This window comes from Ranitomeya variabilis, chromosome 4, assembly GCF_051348905.1.
Source record: "Ranitomeya variabilis isolate aRanVar5 chromosome 4, aRanVar5.hap1, whole genome shotgun sequence".
NCBI lineage: Eukaryota > Metazoa > Chordata > Amphibia > Anura > Dendrobatidae > Ranitomeya > Ranitomeya variabilis.
The window spans coordinates 254,283,709-254,297,331 of NC_135235.1; the positions used below are offsets into that span (position 1 = coordinate 254,283,709).

A 13,623-nucleotide genomic window follows, 5' to 3' on the forward strand; every position below is an offset into this window, starting at 1 on the left:
CATAAGACCAATGCCGGCCGCCGCGTGTAATCATAAGACCAACGCCGGCTGCCATGTGTAATCATATGACAGACACCAGCTGCCACATGTAATCATAAGACTGATGCTGGTAACCATGTGTAATCATATGGTAGAAACTGGCCGCCGCTTCTAATCATATGACCAATACAGGCCGTCATGTGGAATCATAAGACCATCAGAGGCCACCACGTGTAATCATATGACAGACACCACGTGTAATCATAAGACCAACGCCGGCCGCGCGTGTAATCATAAGACCAACGCCGTCCGCCACGTGTAATCATAAGACCAACGCCGTCCGCTACGTGTAATCATAAGACCAACGCCGGCCTCCAGGTGTAATGATAAGACCAACGCCGGCTGCCACATGTAATCATAAGACCAACGCCAGCCACCACGTGTAATCATAAGACCAACGCCGTCCGCTACGTGTAATCATAAGACCAACGCCGGCTGCCACATGTAATCATAAGACCAACGCCGGCTGCCACATGTAATCATAAGACCAGCGCCGGTCACAACATGTAATCATACAACAGAAACCGGCCGCCATGTCTAATCATATGACTGACGCCGGTCACCACGTGTAATCATATGATAGAAACTGGCCGCCATGTCTATTCATACAACCAATAAAATATCCACAATTCCCTATCATCAGTGATTTCCAGTAAATTACATTTTTTGCGGCCTCACCGCTTCCTTTATATAAGTATTTTCCTTTTAGTCCCATGAATCACACAGATTTCCCGGAGGGTTAATAATGAAATTTGTCTGGAGCAGACGAAATGTGTGTGCGGAGTAATTAATGGCTGGATTGTGTACCTGTCTGGTCCTGCCTTTACGCTCATCGTGCATTATACAACACCCATGTATGGAACGTGTGTATCTGATTACAGCGCACCGGTCACATTACATCGCACTGTTCTGTGTCCGCCAAGATCCACTGGATCACAGCCGTGATGCAAAAATCATTCATTCCCTGTGGATAAACAATACGTCATGTATTTACCCGGGACCAGTGGTACAGTGTGACACGTAACACCGCCATGAGGACCGGCCACAGACCCTCATGATGAATAGGAGCCCCTGATGTGCAGCTGGAAACCCTATGGTGCAATGAATTGCAGATGAGCTGATCACATCTGCACGTAAAGAATGGTGTGCAGGGATAGGGGAGGGCAGGATGGCAGAAGGACAGAATCATCACCTGCAGCGATCACAGGTCCAGTCACCAGAGTCTCAGCATCAGGACAAAGACTGCAGACGAGAGTGGTCCTTCCTAGCGCAGCATCCTACTGCCTGGATCTTCTCCAGCCTCCTCAGATCTTGCCTGGAAAAGCAGATAAAATGCACAACGGTGATGATGATGATGATGATGATGGCTCAAGTCTTGCTGGGAAGAAGCAATCCAGCGGCACAGCCCTGCCTCAGCTGCTCATGAATATTCATTGCCTCCACAACACTGTTGACAAGACTATAGTCACTCCCAGGGCAGGCAGAGATAGGCAGGAGCATGAATAGCTGCGGAGAGAGCCAGTGAGATGAGTCTAATTCACTGCAATCACAGCCTCGATTGTCCTCACTGTGAAAGGGGGACGATTAATCTTCTCCCGACATGTCCAAATGTAGGGGGTGCTAGATATTATTTTTCATTTTTTATATATCCCCAATATGAACATTTACCGATGCACGGCGCTAGATAATGATGGTATGTTTGACCTAGATAATTAGAGCCGCTATACTCCTGCCATATGTAAGGCGCCGGGCTGCGGATAGCGCAGAGATATTAAAGGCAGGAATAATCTCATCACGTTAATTTACATAGAATCATAGTCATGTTTCCTTTAGTCGGGCGTTATCAGACATTCATCCCGTTCTACCAGTGTTTTACCTTTCTTATAGGTCTGATCACCATCGATACACAACCATTTCTAATAACTGTGCACCTAGGACTTACACGCTCGGACTGGCCCACAGGAGAGCAGGAGAATCCTCCGGTGGGCCGCCATGTAGGAATGGGCTCTCCACTCCACCTATATGAGAAGTAGTTGGCACCATACATTCATTTCACTGTGTACATAAGAAGGGCATCCTCTCAACATTTATTTAACAAACTATCCCGTTTATTAATATACTAGATGGTGGCCCGATTCTAACGCATCGGGTATTCTAGAATATGTATGTATGTACGTCGCGCTTAGCACAGCCACGTAGTACAGGGGTTGGACAAAATAATGGAAACACCTAACGTTTTGGCATCATAATCTTCGAACATGTGATAAACATGCAAACCGTGACATATGGTAATGTTTTGTAGTTGATTATTTGTGTTATGTGATATGTGTATGTAAATTAACTGTTTGTTTTGCATAATTGTAAGAACATTGATGAGAACCTGATACCAATGGCAGACCCCTCGGATTTTCAAAGAGGCCAAATTGTTGGTGCTCGTAAGGCAGGCGCAAGTGTAACAGAAAGTGCCCGAATGCTTGGCGTAGCAAGAGGTACTGTCTCCAAAGTAATGACTGCATTTGAAAGAGAAGGAAAAATGTCCGCAGCAAAGCACAGGTCCGGCCGAAAGTCAAAGGTGACAGAGAGACCGTCAGACTCTAAAGCGAATTGTGAGAGAGGATCGCAAGACAACGGCTCCGAAAATCACTGCTGAGCTCAATGAACACCTACAGAACCCAGTTTCCACGAAAACTGTTTGTCGGGAGCTGCACAAATCTGGATTCCACGGAAGAGCTGCAATTAGAAAACTGCTGCTCTCAATGACAAATGTTTCCAAGCGTTTAGAGTGGTGTAGAAACCTCCAGAATTGGTCCCTCGAGCAGTGGAAACATGTGATATTCTCAGGCGAATCATCGTTTACCCTATTTCCGACCTCCTGTACGTTTGGAGACAGCCAAAAGAAGCATTCCATCCAGACTGCCTTCTCCCAACCGTAAACCATGGCGGAGGTTCTGTGATGATCTGGGGTGCTATGTCGTGGAGATCTGCAGCGCCCCAGAGTCCTGGTCGTTGCAGTACTGTGGCTCCGCCACTATGGGGAGCTACGGTGCGTCCGATGGCACTGAAGGAGTTCATCTGATCAGGTATCACAGACACCAATACATTTCACAGCCGGGCCTCCGGGGGGAGCTAAGGGTGCTATTCATTAGGCCACTCCCCACCATAGTGGGTAAACTGGGGGTCAGGCAGGAAGTTAGATCAGAAAGCTGACTGGATTGGACGAAGCAACACCTAGTGGCAGAGGGTGTTGTGGAGGAAGAGACAGTAGGGTCTCTGTCAGGGGTGGGATCCTGACAGAGGCTTGGCATTGAAAAGAACGTAACGGGTCCGCGCCAGCTCCGGGAAGCGGCGGGACCCAAGAAAGGACTAGAAGCGAGATAGATTGTGCTGAGTGAGAAACGAGATCAAGCAATAGGAGAATTCCAGTAGGGGTCGTGCTGTAAGACCGGAGCAACACCCTACTGAGGCGCACTACCGGTGGCCGGAACGCCGAGGGAGTATTATAACATTCAGCTTCAAGCAATACTCTAAACAGCGGCAGGACAGTCAGTTTAAGGCGGGCTGTCTAACACATATCACCTATGAAGTCTTGGGAGGCAATTGCGGGAGAGGGGCGTCTCTAGGGTCCCGGAAGAACTCCAGGCCTATCCGACAAACGGGTGCCGTTCTAACTGTAACATCAGGAAGGGACGGAAGATTAGAAGAACATCATTTAATCGAGTTGTGAGGGAACTTAAGAAACAGACACAACGGTTGTGGGGTACTTTCCGTAAGCACAGCAGGGAAGGACTACAACACATAGCGCTAAGAAGGAAGGCACCGATTTCCACCTGTGAAGTGAACTCTGGAGGTGCCATTGGACCGGCCGGACTTGCGCAGCCTGGTGAACCGTATTCTGGACTGAGGACTCAGAGATCTCCAGTAAAGAGGTAAAGAGACTGCAACCTGGTGTCCTCGTTATTTACCGCGACCTGCACCCCACAACTGCACCGTTACAACACCACTTATTGCACCGGACGTCCCCCACTGACAGACAGGGCCACGGACCGGGTCTAGCCACCGTGACAACCCCAGAGCAGAGACCCAGAGGCCCGGCTCCGGGTACCCCTCAGCCCTGCGGCGGTGTGGGGGCGCTCCAAACTTGGCGTCACGAACAGGATCTACTTAAGCCTGAAGAATCAGGTCATGTGTGCCTTGGAACTGTGATTTATTGCGCTTGAATTGTACTTTATTGAAAAGACTGTGTGTTGCCACTTGCCGCCAGAAGTTCCCGCCAAAACCGCCGCCATTACAGCGCTAAGGAGAGCGCAGGAGAAGAAGAAGGGCATGGAAGTGGGCGTGAACAAGCTGAAGAGCGCGAAAGACAATGGCCGCCCAGTCTAAATATCTCGGCCCCTTGAGGACGTGTCCGTCAGCAGCCGAGATCCGCCTCCTGATCCTTAATGGTGGGCAGAGACAACGAAAACGAAACCGCCCACGAAGAAGAGAGCGGGAAAAGGACCAGGAAGAAGAAGTGAGCGACATGGAGGACGCCATGGCGAGCCGCCCGGAGCCGGAGCGTGGGGTCGGAGCAGAGGACTCCCCCAGCCACCCGGAGGGGCACCGCAACCAGGCGTCCACCGCTGATGCTGAATTCCTGCAGGCCGGAGTGGACGAGCTCAGCGTTCCAGACCCCAGCGCAGACGGAGCAGACCGGCACCGGAGGAACCGCATCTGAAGCAGGTAGGAAGAGCCACCCTGCCCTGACGACCGACACCACTCCAGTGACTGCTAGTGCCACAGCTGCTGACTCCGTTCCAGTGACTGATCTTGCAGCGGCCGCTACCTCTGCTGCAGCAAATGCCCATACTCAAGCTGCGCAGACCTCCATCGCTGCGCATGATTTAACCATACATGAAGGACGGATTAACGGCGTTTGTCCAGCACTGGGTGTAACCCTGGACCTCACTTTGCCCAGGCCAAGAAGGGTTAAGTGCCAGGTGCAGCCCTGGAAGCCGTCCAACTAAACCTCGGAAACCTGAAACTGTAAATAGTTAACTGTTTATTTCCTTGCTGTTTTGCTGCTAAAACCCGTCCTGGGTTAACTCTTAAAGGGATCCCTTTGTTTACCCGGGATCCCTATTGCTTTTTATTTTTGCTTTCACTTTCATTTTTGCTTTTTGGTTCACAATGTTATAAAAACTGCTGAATCATGAACAGTGCATGATACAAACTTCTTGTAAATAGTTTGCACCTTATTAAAGGCGCTTCCCTACTGGTTTTACTTAGAGAAAGACTCTTTGCGAAGATACCGTACTGGAACCTTTGCTGAGTAAGGACTGGTAGCCTGAGGAGATACGCTACCTCATAAAGACTCGATCCTCTCTTAAAGGGGATGCTCAACTGTGTACTTATGAGTGATACTGTTTTAGAACAGTAATGTGATGATAATGCTTATATGTTGAAGTTACTTGTATTGAACTAGTTGGCTGTAAGACAAAGAAATGTTGATAATGTCCTTTAGAAGAAAGAATGAGAGCTAGAAGAAAGATGCAGTAGGCCCGTAGGGGTAGACATAGTGTCCTGCATAGTCGGTAGTAAGAAGAGTAAAGATGGAAGTTCGATATTTAATAATGTTGATAGAAAAGGGGGGATAGAAGGTAAACCCTGAGTCCTCCATAGTAAGTTAGTTATTGTAAAGAAAGAGTTAATAATGTGTTACAGAGGACAGAAAGTGAGCCCGTAGGGGTTAGGTAGTGAGTCCTCCTAGGAGCCATACGTAGATGGCTCAGTGCTTCTAAAACTGAAAGTAATGTTATGATCTATACTGTGCATAGAAGTTGAAAAGGCAGTAGGCCCTGGCTGAACGGGGCGGTCCTGTAACAGAAAGGAGAGGCAGTAGGTCTGGTGCCGATAGGACAGGCGGTCCTGCAGATTTAAAGAAGGAGAATGAAAAAGTTAAAATACCTTATAATGTGATTATAGGAAGGTCTTTAGTGGATTCGGAGTGTATGTCCTTAAAGGCAAAGCTAAATTATTGTTCAACAATTTTTGCACTTAGTAGAATACCCGGTTGGGTAAGAAAAGTTAATTATAGCATGTTGCTATGATATTTTACCATGTTTGTAACGTTCAAGTGTCCTCACCTCCCATAAAGGGAAGCTCTGTTCAAATATGCTTATTGTTATTGCACTCAACAAAACTGTATGTCTTTTTGCTAACTTGTATTGTTGTTTTCTTCCCAGTCCCGGAGTACTGTGTTTAACCAGGGGGGAGTGCAGCGCCCCAGAGTCCTGGTCGTTGCAGTACTGTGGCTCCGCCACTATGGGGAGCTACGGTGCGTCCGATGGCACTGAAGGAGTTCATCTGATCAGGTATCACAGACACCAATACATTTCACAGCCGGGCCTCCGGGGGGAGCTAAGGGTGCTATTCATTAGGCCACTCCCCACCATAGTGGGTAAACTGGGGGTCAGGCAGGAAGTTAGATCAGAAAGCTGACTGGATTGGACGAAGCAACACCTAGTGGCAGAGGGTGTTGTGGAGGAAGAGACAGTAGGGTCTCTGTCAGGGGTGGGATCCTGACAGAGGCTTGGCATTGAAAAGAACGTAACGGGTCCGCGCCAGCTCCGGGAAGCGGCGGGACCCAAGAAAGGACTAGAAGCGAGATAGATTGTGCTGAGTGAGAAACGAGATCAAGCAATAGGAGAATTCCAGTAGGGGTCGTGCTGTAAGACCGGAGCAACACCCTACTGAGGCGCACTACCGGTGGCCGGAACGCCGAGGGAGTATTATAACATTCAGCTTCAAGCAATACTCTAAACAGCGGCAGGACAGTCAGTTTAAGGCGGGCTGTCTAACACATATCACCTATGAAGTCTTGGGAGGCAATTGCGGGAGAGGGGCGTCTCTAGGGTCCCGGAAGAACTCCAGGCCTATCCGACAAACGGGTGCCGTTCTAACTGTAACATCAGGAAGGGACGGAAGATTAGAAGAACATCATTTAATCGAGTTGTGAGGGAACTTAAGAAACAGACACAACGGTTGTGGGGTACTTTCCGTAAGCACAGCAGGGAAGGACTACAACACATAGCGCTAAGAAGGAAGGCACCGATTTCCACCTGTGAAGTGAACTCTGGAGGTGCCATTGGACCGGCCGGACTTGCGCAGCCTGGTGAACCGTATTCTGGACTGAGGACTCAGAGATCTCCAGTAAAGAGGTAAAGAGACTGCAACCTGGTGTCCTCGTTATTTACCGCGACCTGCACCCCACAACTGCACCGTTACAACACCACTTATTGCACCGGACGTCCCCCACTGACAGACAGGGCCACGGACCGGGTCTAGCCACCGTGACAACCCCAGAGCAGAGGCCCGGCTCCGGGTACCCCTCAGCCCTGCGGCGGTGTGGGGGCGCTCCAGATCCGCCAGGCCAATGATATCCCTTCATGGAAGAATTAACAGCCGAGATTATTTAGGCATCTTGGGCGACCAAGTGCATCCAATGGTTCAAGCACTGTTCCCGGAGGGGAACGCCATCTTTCAGGATGATAATGCACCAATTCATACAGCTAAAATCGTTAAAGCATGGCACGAGAAACATTCTAATGAAGGTGAGCATCTCATCTGGCCCCCACAATCCCCAGACCTCAACATTATTGAGCATTTATGGTCGATTTTAGAGATTCAAGTGAGACATTGATTTCCGCCGCCATCGTCGCTCAAAGAACTGGAGGGTGTTTTAACTGCAGAATGGGCTAAAATTCCTTTTGGAAACAATTCACACCTTGTATGAATCCATACCTCGGAGAATTGAGGCTGTAATCGCCGCAAAAGATGGACCTACACCAGATTAAACTAACTTTTGTTGATGTTTCCAGGTGTTTCCATTATTTTGTCCAACCCCTGTATATAGCACAGCCACATAGTATATAATACAGACAGCCACATAGTATAGAGCACAGCCAGCCACGTAGTATATAGCACAGCCAGCCATGTAGTATATAGCACAGCCACGTAGTATATAACACAGGCCACGTAGTATATAACACAGGCCACGTAGTATATAGCAGCCAGGCAGTATATAGCACTGCCCACGTATTATATAGCATTGCCCACGTAGTATATAACGCCGCCCACGCAGTATATAACACAGCCCACGCAGTATATAAAGCAGCCCACGCAGTATATAACGCAGCCCACGCAGTATATAACGCAGCCCACGCAGTATATAGCAGTGTGGGCACCATATCCCTGTTAAAAAAAACTTAAAATAAAAAATAGTTATATACTCACCCTCCAGCGTCCAATGAAGCTGTCCCGATGCGCGTGATGCTGCCGCCAGCTTCCGTTCCCAGCGGGTAATCTGGGTAATTTCGCAATGCATCACTGGGAACGGAAGCTTTTTAAATTATTTTTAACATTATATCTTTTTACCATTGATGCTGCATAGGCAGCATCAATAGTAAAAAGTTGGTCTGGGATGGGGTGACACACTGGCGCTGACTGGAGAGGAGTAGGGAGGGGCCAATTCGTGGCTGGACTAAGCCTGATTGGTCCCGGCTGGCAGGATTTCCGTTACAGAAAGACAGACAGACGAAAGTACCCCTTAGACGATTATATAGATAGATAGCAACATAGGCAAATTTCTGAATGAGGGTAATGTGATATTTTCATGTAGCTGAGCAGCGGCCCACCAAAATCAATGTTACTGATGGGCCCTTGGCACCCGCGTCCGGCACTGTTAACGCGGTGCAGTTATGTATTGGGTAATATTATTGGTGAAATCATAGGCAAAAATTCACAGCGACTGACAATTTATGCTGCAGACTACTTTGCAAAAAAAATAAAGTAAAAAATAAATGGTGAGGTTCAGCCACTCAGTTCCACCCATGGTAAAATCTACAAAATACATTCCAGGTTTTATATCTGATCAGAATTAGGCCATCTACACATCAGTATTTTTCACTATTTAAAAAAAATAAAAAAATAATGCAAATATTACCATAAGGTTACGTTCATACATATTTACACTGGAGTCTGCAGCACAAATTCATGGCAGGCCCCACGTTTCTGCAGTGAATTTGCAGTGTGAACTGTATCAGAAGGGTACCATTCAATGGTAAAACTGCGTTAATAGAAGCCTAACTACTTATTAAAGCAGATTTTAATTACTTTACGGAACAAGCTGAGGAGAATTGCAGAAATATTGAAGAATAAGAGTCAGTGCTGTAAATATTAAGGCTTTACAGAAAGGATGTATTTGTCAATAAAGGTTTGGGGTTTATGAAGTAAAGTTTCTCCTTGTGGACAGTGACAAGCCAAGCCTGGCATGTCAGAGTGAGGAGACTTACAAACCAAGCCTGCCCCTCTGGGAAATTAAATATGCAAAATTACCATAATCAATAAAAAAGTTAAAAAAACGTTCAAAATGTTTATAATTGTACTTCAGGAACCATAGAAATGTCTGAATAAAAGAGCGAAAAACACTGAAGTAACAAAATGTGTGAAAACCACAATTTATATCAGTATCAAAACTTTTGGCCACCACTGTACACTGCACTATTTTTTGTGTCACATATGAATGTGAACATCACCATCAATATTTACCGTTTATTTTGCCTACCACCTATTTTCACATATATAATTTCCTAATATTTTCCACTCTAATTTACTAAATAAAGACTATGAACTATAAATATAAGAACACATCATCGAAAACAAAAAGCATGTATAAACTTTTACCATTTATGGTGGCACTTAGGAGGTAAGCCAACTCTTCCGGGAGGTAAAAGAAAGCTCTGGGAGCCTCTTGGACAATGCGGGAGAGTTGGCAGTAAATTCTATATTAATAATGAAATGTAGAACTGCAGGATTCCAAAAATCCATGCATATTAGACTAAAGTTGGCGGAGGACGCCCCTGCCAGCAGTCCGCTGACCTGCAGCCAATCAGTGGCCTGAGGGTATGTGCACATGATCAGTAAAACGCTGCGGGAAGAGCGTCCAACCCACAGCGTTCAGATGTTACAGCATAGTGGATGGGACTAAGAAATCCCGTGTCCGCTATGCATCCAGCGACGCCCGCTTGCGGAGACGGACATGCGGCGACTCTCTCCAGACCGCAGCAAGTCAACTTCAGAAATGTGATCCATACAATGCATTGGACGCAGTGAATCGGACGGTTCAGTGAACACAGAGGAGTCACCTGCGTTCAACATGTTCACTACGTGCAAACCGCTGCCAGTTCCGGATCGTCTGCACATACCCTGAGCGGTCAGGTGGCTGTGACATTATTCCTTCCAGGCCGGCAGAGAGGGTTGGAGCGGCAGCTCTTTAGCAGGGGGTGGATTTAGGAGTAACTATGTTTTCTTTATATCTATTATCAGCATCTGCTAAGTTTTAGGGGGAAAAAACCCAAAAGATTAGAAAATCCCTTAAACTTTTCCTGTACAAAATTATTCAGTAACCAACTATGGATAATTTAGGCAGGTGAAGTATTTACTCTCTGGCAACAATGAATAACAGTAATGTGGCCGCTTCTTGTGGTGCACATTTTGCTTCTTTTGTTAATGCAGTTGAGCGCAGATTGCATCTGGATAAAAAGCTTCCACTCAGCAGACGCTGTAATGAGGATTCTCTAGTAATGAGGTTTACTACTACAGGAAGTATGAATCACATTCTGGAAATAGGAATGATGATCCGATCAGAGCTGGGGGTCTGGTACACAGAGTCAGACGCTGGCTGCTGTATGGCATTGCCCCATGGCATTGCCCACCAGTCCAATACATCTCATTTAGAACGGAAATGTCCCGGCTCTGACCGTAAAGGGTGTTGCAGCAATGTGGTATAATGAGGGCCTCCATGCTGTTATAGGCGCTTACATTGAAACATTTGTTTTATGATTCGCAGCTGCAGCAGTGCAGGTTTAATACCCTTTATAATAATAATAATAATAATAATTTTTTTATTTATATAGCGCCAACATATTCCGCAGCACTTTACAATTAAGCGGGGACATGTACAGACAAATTCAATACAAGTTAAGACAATTTAAACAGTGACATTAGGAGTGACGTCCCTGCTTACAATCTACAAGGAAATGGGGGGACACAATAGGTGAAAAGTGATTGTTATTTCAGGTCTGGCAATTATAATAAATAGGGATTTTCATATAAAGCTGCATGATCTGGTCATCAGCCCGTGTGTTTAAGTGCAATAGTCATGTATCAAGTGCAGTTATCATGTGCATGGAGGGTGTGGAGACAGATGAATAGTAGGGGGCAGATTCAGAATAATATTTGGAAGGAGGGAACAGGGCAAAGTTAGTTTACTGAGTAGTTGATGTGGAAGGCTTGTTTGAAGAGATGGGTTTTTAAAGCGCGCTTGTAAAGGTCGGGGTTAGGTATCAGTCTGATCGTCTGGGGAAGTGCATTCCAGAGAGCTGGCACAGCACGAGAGAAGTCTTGGAGATGGAGGTGTGAGGTTTGGATTACGGGGGATGTTAGTCTTAGGTCATTTGTAGAATAGAGGGCACGTGTAGGGCGACAGACAGAGATGGGAGAGGAGATATAAGGCAGTGCAGAACTGTGGAGAGCTTTGTGGGTGAGAGAGATGAGTTTATACTGGACCCTGTAGCGAATGGGTAGCCAGTGTAATGACTGGCACAAGACGGAGGCATCGGTGAAGCGGTTGGACAGAAATATGACCCTGGCTGCCGCATTCAAGATGGATTGGAGATGAGAAAGTTTGGTAAGAGGGAGACCGATTAGAAGAGAGTTGCAGTAGTCCAGATGGGAATGAATAAGAGCGACAGTGAGAGTCTTAGCAGTTTCAAAGGTGAGAAAAGGTCGGATTCTGGAGATGTTTTTAAGATGCAGGTGACAAGAGCGAGTGAGTGATCGGATATGGGGAATAAAGGAAAGTTCGGTGTCGAATCTGACCCCAAGACAGCGGGCATGCTGCTTGGGAGTTATGGTTGATCCCTCCAGGGTAATTTCGATGTTGGGTAGAGTGAGGTTAGTAGAAGGGATAAACACAAGAAGTTCCGTTTTGGAGAGATTTAGTTTCAGATAGAGGGAGGACATGATGTTAGAGACAGCAGACAGACAATCCTTGGTATTTTGAATTAGGGTAGGGGTGATGTCGGGGGAAGAAGTGTATAATTGGGTGTCATCAGCATAGAGATGATACTGGAACCCAAATCTGCTGATTGTTTGTCCAATAGGGGCCGTGTATAGAGAGAAGAGGAGGGGGCCTAGGACTGAGCCTTGCAGAACCCCGACAGTAAGGGGACGAGGTGAGGAAGAGGAGCCGTCAAAAGATACAGTGCAGTTGCGGTCAGAGAGGTAGGAGGAGAACCAGGAGAGGGCTGTGTCCTTGCTAGAGGCCTATGTAGTGGAGCATAGAGAGAAGGAGCTGGTGATCCACAGTGTTGAATGCTGCGGAGAGATCCAGGAGAATCAGCAGAGAGCAATGACCTTTGGATTTAGCTGTTATTAGATCATTAGAGACTTTAGTGTGGGCAGTTTCAGTGGAGTGTAAAGAGCGGAAACCAGATTGTAAGGGGTCGAGAAGAGAGTTATCCGAGAGATAGCGGATTAGACGGGAGTGGACCAAGCGTTCCAGGAGTTTAGAGATGAAGGAAAGGTTAGAGACAGGTCTGTAGTTAGCAGTGCAGTTCTGGTCCAGGGATGGCTTTTTAAGTAAAGGGGTTATTATTGTATGTTTAAATGAGGTGGGAAAGATACCTGAAGAAAGAGAGAGGTTAAATATTTTAGTCAGGTGAGTGGTGACCACTGGTGAGAGAGACTGCAGGAGAGGTGAAGGAATGGGGTCACTGTTGCAGGTTGTACTGCTTGCACTGTGTGAACCTAGACCTAGTATACGGCAAGAAGATACAGGTGAGAGGTACTCCCATCCAGTGGCTATAAAATACTATTGTGGCTGATCCAACATTTTCAGTGTGGACCTCTCACAGCAAATTTCACACTGAATATAACTATGTAATTCATTGCAGAATTGCAAGGTTACAATGTGCAGTAACATGTGCTGCATAAATGGAAATGCTAAGGATTTAAAAATCAGCAACTTCAGTGAAATTATTCTGCGCAGCGAGTGTATGAGGCTCCCTAAAACTGCAGGAAATCTGCAGCACATGTACATGAACTTTTGGCATCAGCAGCAACACTGCGCAGTGCGTGTGTGACTCCAGCTTTATGGCTAGTTTAAACTAGCCATAAAGCTGGAGTCACACACGCACTGTGCAGTGTGTAAATAATTGGACATCCATTAAATTGATGTTGGTGTCTACTCAGTTGCAGCATATCAGATAAGACTGCCGATAACGGACATGCTTTGTGCACAATGCGGACAGTGGCCACACATACAGGACTGATGTAACGCTCAGCGATACCACCATCGCTCAGAAGCCTAATTATCACAAACAAGATTTATAGGATTTGTGGACAGGAGAAAGAGCATATGGAATAAACACCGATGCTTTATAAAGAACCTGCATAAAGAACTGCTCACAACCTGTGGATAAAAACCATGGTGGTCCTCCATTCCGGACCCCCTCTGTGCACTAGATGGGAAAGTTCCTGACATCT

The 13,623-nt window shown here is 46.7% G+C and overlaps 1 protein-coding gene across 8 annotated transcripts in view; it reads right to left on the reverse strand.

Moving 5' to 3' along the window:
* The window catches only part of FEZ1 (fasciculation and elongation protein zeta 1), a 140,201-nt gene that overhangs the window by 65,640 nt on the left and 60,938 nt on the right, over window positions 1–13,623 (reverse strand). For 4 of the 8 annotated variants that reach the window (XM_077249596.1, XM_077249597.1, XM_077249595.1 and 1 more), the window contains one exon: window positions 1,232–1,354. The exons of 3 other annotated variants lie outside the window; for them this stretch is intronic. The gene's annotated coding sequence lies outside the window, so the exon portion shown is untranslated. Of the gene's footprint in view, window positions 1–1,231; window positions 1,595–13,623 lie in introns of those variants that run through there. One more of the 8 variants, XM_077249592.1, reaches the window with a different exon arrangement.